We start from the raw sequence: 15,341 nt of genomic DNA on the forward strand, positions 1-15,341 counted from the left end.
CCGCATGGGAAGAGGTGAAAGAACAGTGTCCACTTACTGCACAGTGTCCACTCCTTTGCATGACGCTTTGCTCTTTTAGTAACCCAGGCTTTGTCCTCTTCCCCACAGTCTCGCTATCCAGCAGAACCATTAGGTCCCAGGTCTCTTAAAAGGGTGATTTTAGAGAAATGGGCATCTCACCGCAGCTGCATCCATGAAGCCTTTCCAGTCATCTGCTGAAGGACAGCAGATGACAACCATATCTGGTAGGTCTACTGTACTTTTCTAACACTAGGTCTACAAACCGGGTAGCATTCTGGTGACCTCAAGACTAAACGTCACTGCTCCAAATTTAGAAACAGGGATGGCCAGAGTGGGCATGTTGCTCATGTAGAGCCCACATCACATGACAGGTAGACCTAGGAGGAGAGCCTAGCTTATCTAACTCCACGTTGAACCACAGCTATCCTTTCCCAGACCATCCACCCTCACCATTAGATACTCTAAATATATACCCATGTCTTTAGCATGGCCTGATCACATTATTTTTAACTCCTGTGCCATTTATATGTTGACCAGAAGCTTACATGCCCCTTTCTGGAGAAGCACAGTGACCTATGTCCACCCTTCACGTTCTTGTAGCCCTATGTGGTTAGGTGATCAATACGAGAAAAGGGAACCCATGTCAAGAAGATCCCACTTCTTTGGGAACACAAAGATCTCTTTGTGGTTCATTCTTGTTGTTTTCCTCAACCAGTTACACACAGACTCAAATAGTGAGGGTATTATTTGTGAGCGGAAAATGTTATATGCAGATTCTTCTGAACATGATGTTTAATACCCGCTGGACTTTATTTGCTGTGCTGTTTTGATTATTGTTTCATCAGCTTACTCCGGATTTCTTATTCTCAGTCCACTTTTCAGCCATGCTGGTTATGTAAAATTCAGTCTGGTTTTGTGTCCTTGCCTCTGAATTTCTCATGAGGTTACCCTTGCAGAGAGGGGATGTACAAGCAGGTATAAATTATTTCCTCCTCGTGAAACACATTTTCTTTAATTTCTTTAAATATATTTTGTAACACACAGAAACTGTAGACCCAGTCTCAGTGGTCAATGTGTTTCATTTATCTTCATATACTTTTATATGATGGAGAGCATCTTTTCAATTTATCCAGAAAGAAAACTATAGTGATTGCCTTTCAGCTTGAAACTTGTTTCATGCAGCTGATATCCACTAATTTCCACTAAACCGAAGATTTCATAAGCAAAGCATTTCACTATATTCTCTATCTGTCAAGAGGATGCGAGTGTACAATGAAAACCTGTGTTAAACAAAAGCCTGGTTTCAATATAAATGATCTACAGAAATTATCATGAAGGCTGTTTCTCCACAGCATCACTGCTCTTGCCAAACTATATCTCACCTCGTGTTGCATGACACTCCCAAATCAATGATAAAGTCTGTCAGTGAGGACAAACAATGCATTTCACTGTCCTTCCAGGCTGCAGGACTGGTGGTAACAGAGGAGCTGCAGCTTGTGGGTGAAGAGGAAAATCAAAGGTCCTGAGAACTTATGAACATGGAGTTTATTATAAGATAAAGTATCTCATTTCCAATGTTTTATCATAATTATGTATGAACGCATTCACCATTTCAGGCTCGCTAGGTTACCTGCTACAATATTTTGTCAATGGACTTCTAGGTAAAGAACCAAATTTTTGGAGCAGGAATTGTCCATAAGATGTTCTCCAGTGGGACTGGTGGTCTGAAGCAGTTCCACTGTGCAATTTGTGCCGCCTCAACTCTACACTGGACAGTATATTACAGGATGGGCTAGAAGATTTGCCATCTAAATTCTTCAGCTTATAATCTCCTTGTGCTGTTGGATGAGTTTTGTTGGGCTTGGAGTTCTGAGAGCTGGTAGTTTTGGGTTTTAGTGATCTGATACTTGAGATGCTTTTTTTAGTTATGAAAACCACATGGTGTCATTGCAGTTACCCAACTGGAGGAGTGTGATCCTTAAAATCAAATGTCGAATGCAAGTACATAGGTACACAGGTACATGGGGTAACACATAGCACTTTTGATAACAAAGCTAGAATTTTCTTTCTGTGAGTAGTAGAGACACATAGACATCACGGCTGCACCAAAAAAAAAGTGTTAAAATAGTTTTAAAGTATGACCTAACCAGTTTGTCAAACTTTCTCACCCATCAGTCCTTTGTTTTGGGATCTATTATGACAGAAGCCACTGTAACTGGGAGACATTAGCTTACACCCAGACAAAGGATTTGAAAAATAACCTTATTTGCAGTAATCCATCTCCGTCACCCAAGATGACTTTCAGTGCCATAAATACTCTGGGAATATCAAAAGATCCTGGCCTCATGTCCATTAATTTCAATGATGTCTCTAATTTAAGCCTACATCAAAAGTGCTGAACGACAGTGAGTCACCCAAGCACAGGTGGATGATTTAAGAGCAGATGCAGGAATTCATTTCTCGGTGGTTTCCTTCAACCTTTGTCCTGCCTAGCTGGTATGCTCAAGATGCCTTATAAGATGCTGGCAGATTGACTGCTTCCTGAGGCCAGAATCTCAACACTGCTCGATGCAGGACACGTGGGAGCAAGCAGCCATAATTGAACAATTGCTGTTTGTCACTCTACCCAGACAAAGTCTTCACTGAATATAGCTCAGGAGCTATAGAGTAAAGGAACTGTTCTCCTCCAACCACTTTATTTCTCTGATGGAGAAAACGTGCGGCCACAAGTGTCCAGGAGCACAGACAGGGTCCAAATACGATGGTCTAGACCAGTTCAAGCAGTCAGGGAATGCATTAATCAGCAGGAAGATGCAGGGCGCAGCCAGAGAACAGTGAAGACTGTATGCAGGTCATAAACCAAAGAGTAGTGAACATTCAGGAACTGGAGATGCAAGACCTCAGAGACATCTCTGGAAACACTCAAGATTCTTCTGGACAGTTCACAATTCACTCCTGAATCAGAGACCTTCCAGCTCAACATGCTTGCTCCAGCCCTGATCAGTATAAGACTAATTTTCCTCATCTCCACTGGGAAAACCATTTCACTCTGTCCCATTGCCCACTCAATACTTCTAGAAAGTCCTTGTGATTTATTCCCTTCTTTCTCTCCTCACTTCCTACTTCTGATCCTTCATTCTAGTATCTAGTTTCCGGCTTCCTTTTTATCAACTTTACATCACTGGAAATGAAAGATGCTTTAGATAGCACTCTCTAGGCCTCCGCATTCCCCCGTGCTAAGAGGTTTCCACGTGTGTTGAGTTCAAACAATCAGCTATTGTCTTTGGTCTGGGAAGAGTATGGCAGAGGCTTTATCCACGGAGTGGGGATATATGCACCAAAATTTTCAGGAAGCAGCACCTGTGATAAGAATGACCTTGTAACACCAACCAGAATCTACATCCTCTTTCTCTGGGGATGTGCAGACAGTATCAGAAAAAAGCCGTCAGCAGCCCAAAACACAAGCCTCACTTCAGAAGGAGGTATAGCGGATGCTACATGCCCGGTCAGGTTACCCTCTGACCTTGGCTAAAACTTTGCTGTACTCCAGGAGGTCCAGCAACTGCACAAGCATGTGGTAGGTTTCTGGTGGCATAGCAGCATTATCTCCAGTAAAGGAGAGAGAATTAGCAGAACTGTGTCTTATAGTCCACTTTTTGGGCAGTACCCCAGTGCCAAAATGCAGATGCTTAGCATCATTCTATCCTATCGGGTATTAGGACTGGTCTCCCGCTGCCTATCCAAAACATACGAGTCTTCTCTAAGTCCTGTGTCGTAGCTGCCAGCCCCATGCAGACTGCAGGTCTTGCGAGCCATGTGTTGGCTCACGTAGGCCAAGGCACCTCTATGTAGGGAACACAATCCCAGTGTTCACAACAAAATTAAAACACTTGCATTTAGGTGTCTCCATGTGAGCTGGGTATCTAAGCTCCTATGATAGTCACTGGAGAGCTAGGACTCAATTCACTTGTCTAAACATAGAGCTCTAGTACCAGCTGAGATGCCCTAAGGATATCTGGGATACAGACAGCTTACAGATGTATCAGGTAGCCTACAGAGACAGCTCAGATGATAGCCTTAGAAATCTAGGTTTAGGCAGCTGAATCTCACCTATTGTGGCATGAGCAGTAGTTCAAAGGCAAAAGCAGCTTGAGGAACAAGTGAGGTTAAAGACAGAGGGCTGCCTACAATGGCTAGGAGCTTCTTCACAAAGGGAGCAGAGGCAGGCCAAGGATACCAGACATTAGACGGGATTAACTTGCTTAGCCAGAGACAGCTCCCAAAACAAAACTGGTCTGAGTCTCATGGCGTTGTGTGGGGCTGGTCCAGGGAAGTGACTGATGGCATCATAACATACGCTGAGAGCATATCCTTGACCCTTCTTTTCCCAGTCCTGACAATATTCCCATCCCTCATACCTCATCTCCTCCCACTACAGGCAGCTCTTAAACCTTAGAATCTGGGCACTCATTTGGCAATGTTTTGCTGCTGTTTGTTAGGCATTGGTGGACCTCTGCCAGCAGCGATGGAACTAAATATAACTGGCTCAGGCTCATGGATTTCATTATCGAGCTCAGAAAAGGAAACACCTGGAGCGAGGAGAGGAGGGGCTGAGCACAGCTAGCTCTGGTGTTTGGATGGACTCCCCGCCCCAAAGGCATTGGTGTTCCCGTCACAGCCTCGTAACAAATAACAGATAGGCACTGTTTTCCATTCCAGTGGCTCGTCCCATCGGAGTCACTGTCCAGCTTCAAGCTGCAGTTGCTGCAGCGAGAGCCAAACTGTCAGCCAGTACCAGCCTGGCTGCAGACTCCTTTAAGACGCTCATCGCACCAGGCTCTGCAGAAGCACTCTCTTGTAGAGGGACTTGGAGAGGGTGAACAACCAAGAGGCAGCCGACCTGCCAGCCCGGTATCTCTTGCTAGCAAGGATTTCTCCCAGCCTATAGCCATAGGCTCTTGCGGGAGCTGGTAATAGCTCACAAAGGACGATCCCCCAGCGGGCCCCCTGCCCCTGCGGTCGCTGTGCTTAGGAGCAGCGAGGCAATGACACTGTCTGACTCCCGGCGGTTGCCCCTTTTCTCCTCCCAACCCTCAGCTCGAGCTGCCTCCTCCATCCCCAGCCTAAGCTCATCAAAGGGCTCTGTGTTGCGCCTCATGCCCCTATTGAGGTCGACATTACAAATTATCCTTTCATTCCTGCTGTCATCCCCTCGGCAGAGTGCAGAAGTCCGACCTCCCCCCCACCACCACCACCTCAAGCCCAACACTGAAAAAGGCTGGGTTTTTTTCCCTCCCAGGAAAAACAGCCCACCTGCTCTGACTTTCATCCCCACCCCAGTTTCTGCCCTTCTTCTGCGTTCAATCTCTTCTTGCAGGAAAACATTCGTAACGGAAGAGATCAACGGCAAGGAGGACAACAGGGGAGCCAGTATCCCTCCAGACAGCTGCTCCTGCTCCACAAGTGGCCAATAAAGATTTTACTTTCCCTCTCCCTTCACGTGCTAATCATCGAGGAGTAATTAGAGTTGCAGCCTGACACCAAGGGAAAGAAACCCAGTGAGAGGCCAAAAGGAGTTTTCAATGCTAAAGGGGCACAGGGGAGAAATTCAGGAAAAACAGAACAAAGCAGAAAAAAAAGCAAAAAGAGTGATGCTGGGGGAAAAAAAAACACACGCACAAGGGCTTGAAGAAGCCTCATTCGTTATTGTTAGCCATGTTCAATCCTTTCAGTATTCACCCTCAAAGTGACCAGGGAAGTGGCCTATTAAAGACTGCTGCTTTCTTATTAGTATTCCTTCTTCCCAGCCGGAGGAGGTAGCAAAGAGGGGGAAAGTGCGATGGAAGTGGGCTTAGGGAGGGCGCTTAGAAATTCCTAGCATTTTTCTGCCTTTGTGTCTGGGGGCTGAACTGAAAGGGAGGGATGCAGAGCTGCCAGGGCCCAGCATAAAACCTCCTGCCCCCTCCAGCAGCGAGAGGATTGCACTCAGCAGAACTGAGAGCCTTTTTATCCCCTTCACTAGTCGGCTTCCAAAAAAAAACTATAAATTTGTGGGGGGATTTTGAGGAAGAGTTAGCCCTCAAGGGAACAGACCCCGAGGTCTCTCTTCCGTCTGTCCCGATAACACTGACTCCTTTGGATTCCCACGGGAAAGGCCTTCAGATCTTCTCCCTACAGCTCTGGAGACTGAATCTCTTCAGGTTTTTGTCCGGTTTCACTTTAAAATTGCAATCTGACAGAGCTCCCCAGCTCGTCTTTAGAAACGACGGGGTGCTGCTTCGTTTCACTGTCAGCCCCGGCTATTGTCCATCACATTCCTCAAGGCGTAACGACAACTATAGTGGGTCAGAGCAAAGCCTCGTCTAAGCCACTATCCTACCCCCAAAATGATTTAGAAGTGGATAAAGAGGGAGAGGAGGCAGGGAGGAATATTCCTAGGGAGGAGTGTAAGAACTGCAGTGTTAAGTGACCTCAGCAGCCTCTAGGAACTCCTGCACGAGGATTTCCATCCAGAACATCATGCTTACTAGCCATCGATAGACAGGTCTCCCTGGAAGTTTTTCGACTCCTTTATCGGACTCACTTATGTTTCTGGTCTCCACAGCATCCCCCAGTTCCTGAGTTATGTGAAGGAATGAATAGTCCTACCCACTCCCACTCTCCGTGTGTCTGAGAGTGTTGTGACCCAGAGGTTATCCTCCTGCTCAGCTCTCTCTTTTGCAGACAATGGAGTCCTAGGCTATTCCCTAGGTAGTGCTTACACAGAAATTGTTCAGGGCCTGTAATTGTTCATGGTGCCCTTACCTTTCCCAGCCCTATTATGTTCTGTTGAGATGGGGAGAACGGAATTGTATACTCCATTCAAGAGGTCAATGCCCCAGAGATTTATCCGGTGCCATAATCACTTTTTTTTTTTTATTTCGTTTGAACATTATTTCTTTCCTAAAAACTCTAAACTTCTATTTTAATTTTTTGACTCTGACTGAGTACAGAGATGACATTTCACTTAGCTCTTCCCACGGACATAAAGGTGCCACCCTGGGCATGGCTAATTTAAGGCCTGTGTATGGTCAGGCTATTTTCCCCTTGTGCAGTATTTTACATTTTCTGACATCAAATGTGAATTGCCCCTCATCCCACTCAGTTGCTCCAGACCAGAAAAATCGTTCGGCACTTTTTCTTGCCGAGCTTTCAGTCGGACAATTCTGAATAAATCTGTAGCAGCAGCAAACAAACTGACTTCATTAATCACCAGATCACCCATGAAAAGACTGAGCAGAACAAGCCCAGGAGATGCTAGGAGCTACCAGCATCACAGCCCTGCTCGAAAAGTCAACACTCCATTCCTGTTCTTTGTTCCCCAACTCTGAACCTTTAATTAATCCATGGTGAATAATAGAGGTAAGATAGTCTTCTGCACTGCTCAGAAACTGGATCAGACCAATCAGACTGGATCTGACCCATGTGCCATCCCACCCCTTTTTTTGACTGAGCTCAGTAAAAGAAACCAGAAAGTCCATAGTGGAAGGGTGGCCCGACTTCTGATGTTCAGCCTGTATCTTACTAAGGCTATGAAGGAGGATTCCCACAATGAGGCCTCTCGATAGTCCACGTGGTGCCATACAAAGATGTAGGTGCATCAAGGTAGTCCCTTGAGCTTTGACTCCGAATGACTCTCCTTGAGGGAGTCATCTTTCAGCCCACCGGCAGATCGCAGCTCATTGCCCATCTTTCCCCTCTCCACTTGGCTACCTGAAGCCAGGAGGGAACGTGTCCAGGGCTTTGCTTCATGGAGAGCTATAAACTATGTCCAGACCTGTCACATGGAAAAAATTACAATGAAGCAATGCATCCACACACCATCTGACAGCTAAAAATAGGGAGCAGCAAACTGAAAATGTCGGGCCCCGCCTTGGAGTGCCCATGGAGTGCCTCGCAGGACGTGTGCTTGCAGCAGCACAATGGAAAAGTGCTAAATATAGGAAAGGCTGTTCTTAAGCACAGGTAGGTGGGGTGGAATATTTGCTGTGCCAGTAGCTCAGCATTTGGCTAATATATGAGGGAGGACAACAGCCGAGGTACTGAGGTGGAAAGGAGTTTATTTATGCATAGCTACATGCTGTCTTGTGCCAAGAGCGACCTCAAGGCAATTGGGAGCTCCTCAGCAGAGCCTGCGCCTCTCCTTCCCTCCTCCTCTTTTGCCCTTGACCGGGTTGCAAAGGCCAGCTGGCCCCTGCTGTTCGCCATGCTCAAAAGACACACAAGCATTGAACAGTAAGATCAGGGAGAATCTCTCTCATCAGCAAAATCTCAAATCCAAATCAAAGCACACTGAAGAGGGAAAGGCAGCGTGTGGATAATGTGCTGGTGGAGGTTTCCAGCAATCAGGCTTCCATGTTCTTTCTCGTTATTTACTGTAATTATTCCCTGAAGTATTTCAATCAGAAATGGTTGGTCCTATCTTGCCTTGTGCTGTAGATGCCGGGGAAGCAGTTGACTCAGGCTCAGAGAGGTCACATCAAAATAGATAACAGAGACCCCAGTTTTCTGTAAATCAGTTGGTAATGTTATGACATCAACCTCTTCTTTCATTTTGGCAGCTTCAAAAGTATCATTAAGAGTCGGCACCCAGGTTTGCCAGCGGTTTGCATGGATCCAGAAGGAGCTCTACGCACTGACTAAAGGGGTTCCTGCTGTCCAGGCAGTAACTCAATATGTTCTCCAGATCTTTGAGCTGAAAGTGCTGGAAGCTCTTGCAAGATTATCTGGCACTTCCCAGTGCTTCGGCACCCTTCTCACCCTTGTGAATCCATCCTGCTCGCTGTCACCCTTCCTACCAAGTGCTCCAGAATATCAGTATTGTCAGTGTCACCACTACATATGGACAGGCAGCCTTGCCTTCGCTAAATCTATTCAGTGGTCATCTCAGTATGCAAGTCTGTCATCCAAGGACTTAGAAATATGGAAAAAGAAATTTCTTAGGAATGTATAAATAGGATAGAAATGTAGAATAGATGTATATGGAGATATGTCCCAAATATCTCAAAATGCCCGTGGAATTTACTATGCAGTCACCTTCTTGGGCACGGGAAAAAAAAATGTCTCATGTAATGCTGTCCACAGAAAAAGCGAGCACCCATTCTAACCTCCTTCTGCTCATCCTGCTCTGCACAGTGCAGACCTCTAAGACATGTAGTGGGAATCATCATACAGGGGTACCTCTCCACCTCTACTGACTGGAGAGACTCTGAATCGTTAACTTATGCTTCACTTGAAAATGGACAGCTGCTGGTGAACTTCAGCCTATACGGCCTTTACAGTAGGACACACAGTACATATTAGCTGGGCGTTGACTGAGACAAAGCCTTTGATCCAACCGAGTCCAAAGGAGGGCAGCATATATCCCAGGTCCACTCTGCTCTTGGCATGTTTGAGATTTAGTTCAGATCATGGAGTAGATTAATCAGCCAATGTGTAACAAACCTTCCCTCTTTCTCCCCTGCTGCTTCCAGATTTGCCAAATCCATAAGCCCAATCACTCACCAAAGCCATGGGATCTATGCAGCATGGTCACTCTTTATGGTGGGTTTAGTTCTTCTGGCTGTTTACAAGCCTGAAGGGAAGGATTTTCAGCTTCTCTTCGAGTGGATTTGTCATTTGTCAGCAGGGAAATCGATCTCCCTCAACTGGATACAGAGTAGCCAAATTCTTGCATGTCCTTTTGCATCTTTTGCAGATGTTCTCCTAGGTGGACCTTAGCTCACATACAGGATGCAGCGACAAAATGAGAACTTCCTCTGGTCCAGAAATTTCAGCACAGTGCTCCCCACGGTGGGGCTATTCCCGCCATGCTTGCTACAGAGCTAACAAGCAGGCTGGAACGGGTCCAGCTTAGCCCCCTCTTCTTCCTGGAATTTCCTTTTATTTTTAATGTCATCTGCATGAAACATAGACTTCAGCTGGAGTGATCTCCAGGACATATGTCTTTCTAACCAGTAACCTTCTGCTCCTGATGTCCATTCCTTTCACTGGAAGGAGAGATTCAAATTCCCTCCTGGGTTAACTGCTACTTTAACTGACTCGGGAAAAGATTGGACTGCTGTGCTGTCCCATATGTTGTACTTAGCACAGAGGTGAATCCTGCAAAACCTTTCATCTTTCTCTCTCTGAAGTGCTTTCAAATCTGCTGCCCTTCTGCATGCATGTACTGTTGCACAGGTTGATTTGTACAAATGAACTTCTCAAATGCAGAAATACCAAAACAGCCACATCTTTCACCTCCAGAACATGTGATGTCTTTTTGGTACTCTCAAGTAATAGAGTGCCCTGCCATGCATTTTTTACAAGGTTACTAGAATAACCTCACAGAAGTAATTTCTCAGGTACAACAGAGCAGTCCTACAGGGTAGACAGAAATGGTGGCTGTCTCTCAGCTAGAGGCATGGTGCAGCTGCCTGCAGACAGGCATTTACTGCCATTTGAGATGTCCTGAAGAATCCTCTGTGGCTTCCAGCTGCTACTCCAAAAGGGCATTCGCCTCCTAGAGATATTGAGGGATGTTTACCAGTCTAGCTGGTTGTCCTTAAATGGTGGTGACTTGAATGGCACTGCACCCTTATGTTCCGGCCCAGAAGTGGTTGCATTACAACAGAAGGCAAAGAGATGCCTTTTTGGTGTGATGTGCGTCCTTCCAGGTTGCCAGATCCAAGTTCTGCCTCATGTAACTGCAAGGACTCTGCTGCAGAGTGATAGTACTTGTACTCTCCTGGAGAAAGAGGACCAGACCACATACCACAGACTATGATAAGGCATTTGTTGCCTTATTCACTCATTTTCTTATTTTCTGCTCCACCCTGACTGTTAACTCCCCTCCCTTTATTATCTTCATGCAGCTGCAGCCCATCACACCACAAATGGGGTGTGGGTGGTTGGGTGGGTGAACGCATGTGGCGGGTGCACACGTTGCGGGGGTGCATTTGCAGAGATGCCCCTCAGGCTTCTCAATTGCAGAGGCAAAACTGATATTTTATGACAGAGCAACTCCTCGGACACCATAGTCTGCATCTGCAAGGTGAAACTCACCTCTTGCAGGGAGCAGAGAGCTTAGAGGGACCTGCCATAAAAAGGCGGGCAGTCTAATGTAAAATATGGAAGTGAAGTGTTGTGAAAGCTGCTAATTCTTGTCTGTGAAGCCATCATAAGATGCCAGCTCTCTAGGTCCCTAATGAGCATCCTCAGCCCAGGCAAGGGGACGTGTCTTTGTCCTGTGCTGGGACAGGAAGGCTCTCCAACACCTGTTTGTACAACATTTAGCATAAGAGAATTTTGAGTCTGCTTGAGTTTTCTAAGAACTATCCAAAACACAGAATGCAACATTCATACTCCTCAGCTCAAGTATAGCCAGTTTCATTGCCAATGTCCTGGACTAAAAGAAGCGTTTGGCCCTTTCTTTTTGTTCATACAAGGTTGTAGACAGACGCCCACTTGGCCAGCTTTATCTCAGATGGGTGAAGTGTTCACAGAAGGTCGTCTCCTGGCAGCAAATCTCCAGTGTCTGGGCAGTAGATTTGGAAGTGGTCTTAGCTGAATCAACAGTGACTCCACCAAACTGCAGTTATGTTACTGAAAGGCTTCAAGGAGCCCTTTGAATGTGTGACAGATCTCAAGAGAAAAGGCTTCTCATGGTGCCAGTGGGCTGGGATCCCAGAGGGAACAGCCTCTCTTGCGAGATTCGAGCAATTTGATTTCCGAACTAACCCAGAAACTCAGGAGGTGTTTTCTCACCTCTCCCATCCTACTGCAAGCAGCAGAGGGGAAAAGTTTCCCCAGCTGCATGAATGCAGAATATATTGGATTTTGGTTTCACTGATGCTCGAGGTGAAGGCTGGAGTCAGCTCTGGGGCAGCCTGATCCCTGCTTTCCTCCACCCCTTAACACCACAAGCTCATTTTGGGGGACATTTGGGATGATTAGAGTTAATAATTCCTACCTAATCTGTCCGAGACCTAGGCACCAGGAGGGTCCAGAGAGGAAGGGTCTGACCCAACACACACTATCAGCGCCCATGTGCAGCAGAGAAACAGGTCATAAGCATTTCCTGAGGTGCACCCAGGTCTATCCTCTGCTTGGTATTGCTCCTGCCTCCACAGGGAGGAGACATGATGACGGGGCTTCGTGTCCTCAGGATCTTTTCTTCCTTTCCAGCTGCTGGGTAGCTCTGAGATGTCTCATTTTGCAAACACTGTGCGGCATCCAAAAGTGTCTAGCCAGGGTTGCGTTGGGGTTGCTGGTACACTCTGCCTTGGAGATGGGCAAGGGACAGGGGTTCTCTACTGTTCTCATCTCACTTCCCATTTTCTCTGCCACACACCTCCTCATAAATGCACTTGGTAAAGTTGCTCAGCTCTGTGCAGGGTAATCATCAGAGGTGAGGATAGGATAAAGAGGCTGGGCTGCCTCTAGTGCCGCTCGGCCTGTATTTGTCACTGGCAAAGAAGCACAAGGAGGGCAAAGCAAGGCTGGGCTGCATTGCAATGTGATGCAGCACTGCAGAGAATGAAAACAGGCCAAAAAAAGTGTTGCTTAGCTTCATTATTCTTTCCTTCCTGAGCCAGACCTGGCAGCCCGTGGGAGCTGTGCAGGTACCTGGATGACCGGTGGTGCTATGCCTCTGATCAGACAGTAGACCTGGACCTGCTCTCATGAGAAGATGCCCTATGAGATGTCTTCCTTTGGTACAACCAGTCTTCAGAGACGACTGGGATTGTACATCACACAAGGTCCAGTCTCAGTAGAAGGACTCCTGACTACAATATCAAGGTACAAGCGGTCCCTAGTTTCTCTGTTTGCCTATGCAAGCTAAACTCAGTGGGCCTCTTGCTATTCATTATGGTGGATTCTGCTACGTCTTATCTTTACAGCTGCTTTCCAAGGAAAGCAGACAGCTATTGCATAGGAAAGTGGATGTCTCAGCCTTATTGATCACAGCCCTTCTGGGACAGGACCAGCAATCACTGTAAAATGAATTGATGAGGTCTCAGATATCTGAAAGCACTCATCATGTTTATCCTTCTTTCTAGAGGTCCTAGCAGCTACGAGAGGTGACATGTTAGCGAGCTTTAGCTCTCTTTTTAGGAAGCCTTAAGTACTTTGGCGATGTGGTGAAATGGGAGCAGGAGTTTTTCCCTCTCCTCTGCGCTTGCCCATCGGGGAAATACCAGACTTGTATCTCCATGGTTAACAATCTTTTTGGCAATGCTGCATTCATCTAAAACAGAATTCATTTATTCTCTTGCCTCAGAAGGACACTGTTCCAGACAAGAGCCACCAGCTACTGTTAAGATCCATGCCAGCAAGTGAGCAAGCATGTCCTACTGATGCAGTTTAGTGTTGCCCGTTAAGCATGCCAGATAAAACTGAAACGTGCTGTGATTTGTACTTATCTTCCTTAGGCTGAAGGGATTTAAGGGGGTTCTTCACGCAAATGATGACCATATGTAATTCCCATTACTGCTGATGAGAATGACGCATTTCCACTAACTGGATAAATGTCCCTTAAATTAATCTTTGCTGAAACATGGGAGCAGGGAAATAAAAGGAAGGCAAGCTCTTCTCGTTGCAGTGTTTCAGTTAACTTCCAGTTTGGTTTTATTATTGTCTTTAAATACAGAAGAGCTCCATATTATTAAAAAAAAAAACCCTAAGCAAATAAAAATAAGCAAGAAGAAGGAGGGCAAATGAGTTATATGTAAAAACTTTCAGTTTGCAGAAATAGTAAGATTTACTATACCTACAGCATGTTCTCTCCTTAGATCTCAAAACCTTTTCTCGACTCAGTCCACTATTGACTTGTTAATCTCGATGGGATGCAGGATGCAATCCACAATTTGCAGTGGGAAACTGAGGTACTCGAAGAGAAAAACACTTGTGAAAAACAAAATTAGCATCAGTTTTGCAGATGAGGCTTTCGAGTGGGATTCATCTCACCCGACTGGAATAGGTGATTCATCTGGCCTAGCTTAGATGCCTATCAAAATGGTAAATCCTCTCTCCGAAAAATATATTTCTCCTCTTAGTGTACTGTAAGCAAATGCCAGTCTTTTCCTCCCAGCTAGGGTCCTTTTCCCTCTAACAGATCATTGTATTCAACAGCCAGGCTGAAAATCGATCCTGCCTTCTCAAACCTACAGGCTAGCCCGTGAAAGTTGCCCAGCAGACCCTTTTCGACAATGCCAAATGGCAGGGTTTTCCGCAGCAGCCAGCCGATGGCAGGGACACCGAGGTTTTGAATGGGAGCAGGGCACAGCCGGGGCTCAGTTTTGTTGGAAGTTTCCCCCTGTACACCTGAGTGGAGGGTTGAGTCTTTGTTTTGTTTGAAAGGAGGATGAGTGGGCATGGGCTTGTGCTGAATGCCTGGCAGGACAGCTGCTTTAGCCTGTGCACCTGCAATAGTTTCCATCAGGCATAGGGAGGACTTCTTGTAACACGAGTAGAAGCTGGATTCATCAGCCCGATAGCGGCGATGTGAAGAGAGGCAAGAAGTAGGAGCTGTTGGATGGTACCAAGAGTAGGGAAGGAGGTGGAGAGATCATCTACTGTCTTGGGACAGGAGGTTTTCATTTGACTCAAGCCCCCTTTACTCTTCATTTTTCCATCATGTCTAGAAAAGCACAAGGGGAGCAGGAGAACACGCCCTGAAATGCTTGCAATCCAACTCAGGGCCAGAGGAGCAAAGCAAACGGGGCTTGCCCAAGGCTACCTGTGAGAAGATGACTCGACCGGGCACCAGTCCTAACTCCCAGCCTGCAGCACTACTCAACAGCCCTCACTGTCTCTCCATTGTGTTATCAACTGATTTTTCATGCAGGGCTCATAAAGAAAAAGACATATCCAGCAAGCTCTCCCTCATCCCTTTCCCCACCCCAGGCTCCGAATGATCCACTCCATCTCTAATAATTCAGTGAGCTTTGTTATGACAGGGCAATGCAGTTAATGGAGAGTGAAATTGAAGAAGAATGTGTGGAAGTTGCAGCTTTTATCTCTAAAACAAATAGTGAATTCCTCGGGGCAGCTGCAGCCTCCAACAATGATCCCGGCTGCTGGGCCTTCGCACGTTGCCCTGGTAACTCCCAGGCTGTTTGGGACAAATCCTTGTCAAAGAGGGGAGAGAAGGTGGCGAAAGCTATGGGAAGAGAAGTGACGCTGACATTCGGGGAGTAGCATGTCCCCGAGTGGGAGGCCTGGAAGATATTTGGGTTGGAGGGACATACCGCACCCGCTGCTAAGGCTCAGAGGACCATCCTGATCCTCCTAGGAAATTC

Source organism: Struthio camelus, chromosome 1 (genome assembly GCF_040807025.1).
Source record: "Struthio camelus isolate bStrCam1 chromosome 1, bStrCam1.hap1, whole genome shotgun sequence".
Lineage (NCBI taxonomy): Eukaryota > Metazoa > Chordata > Aves > Struthioniformes > Struthionidae > Struthio > Struthio camelus.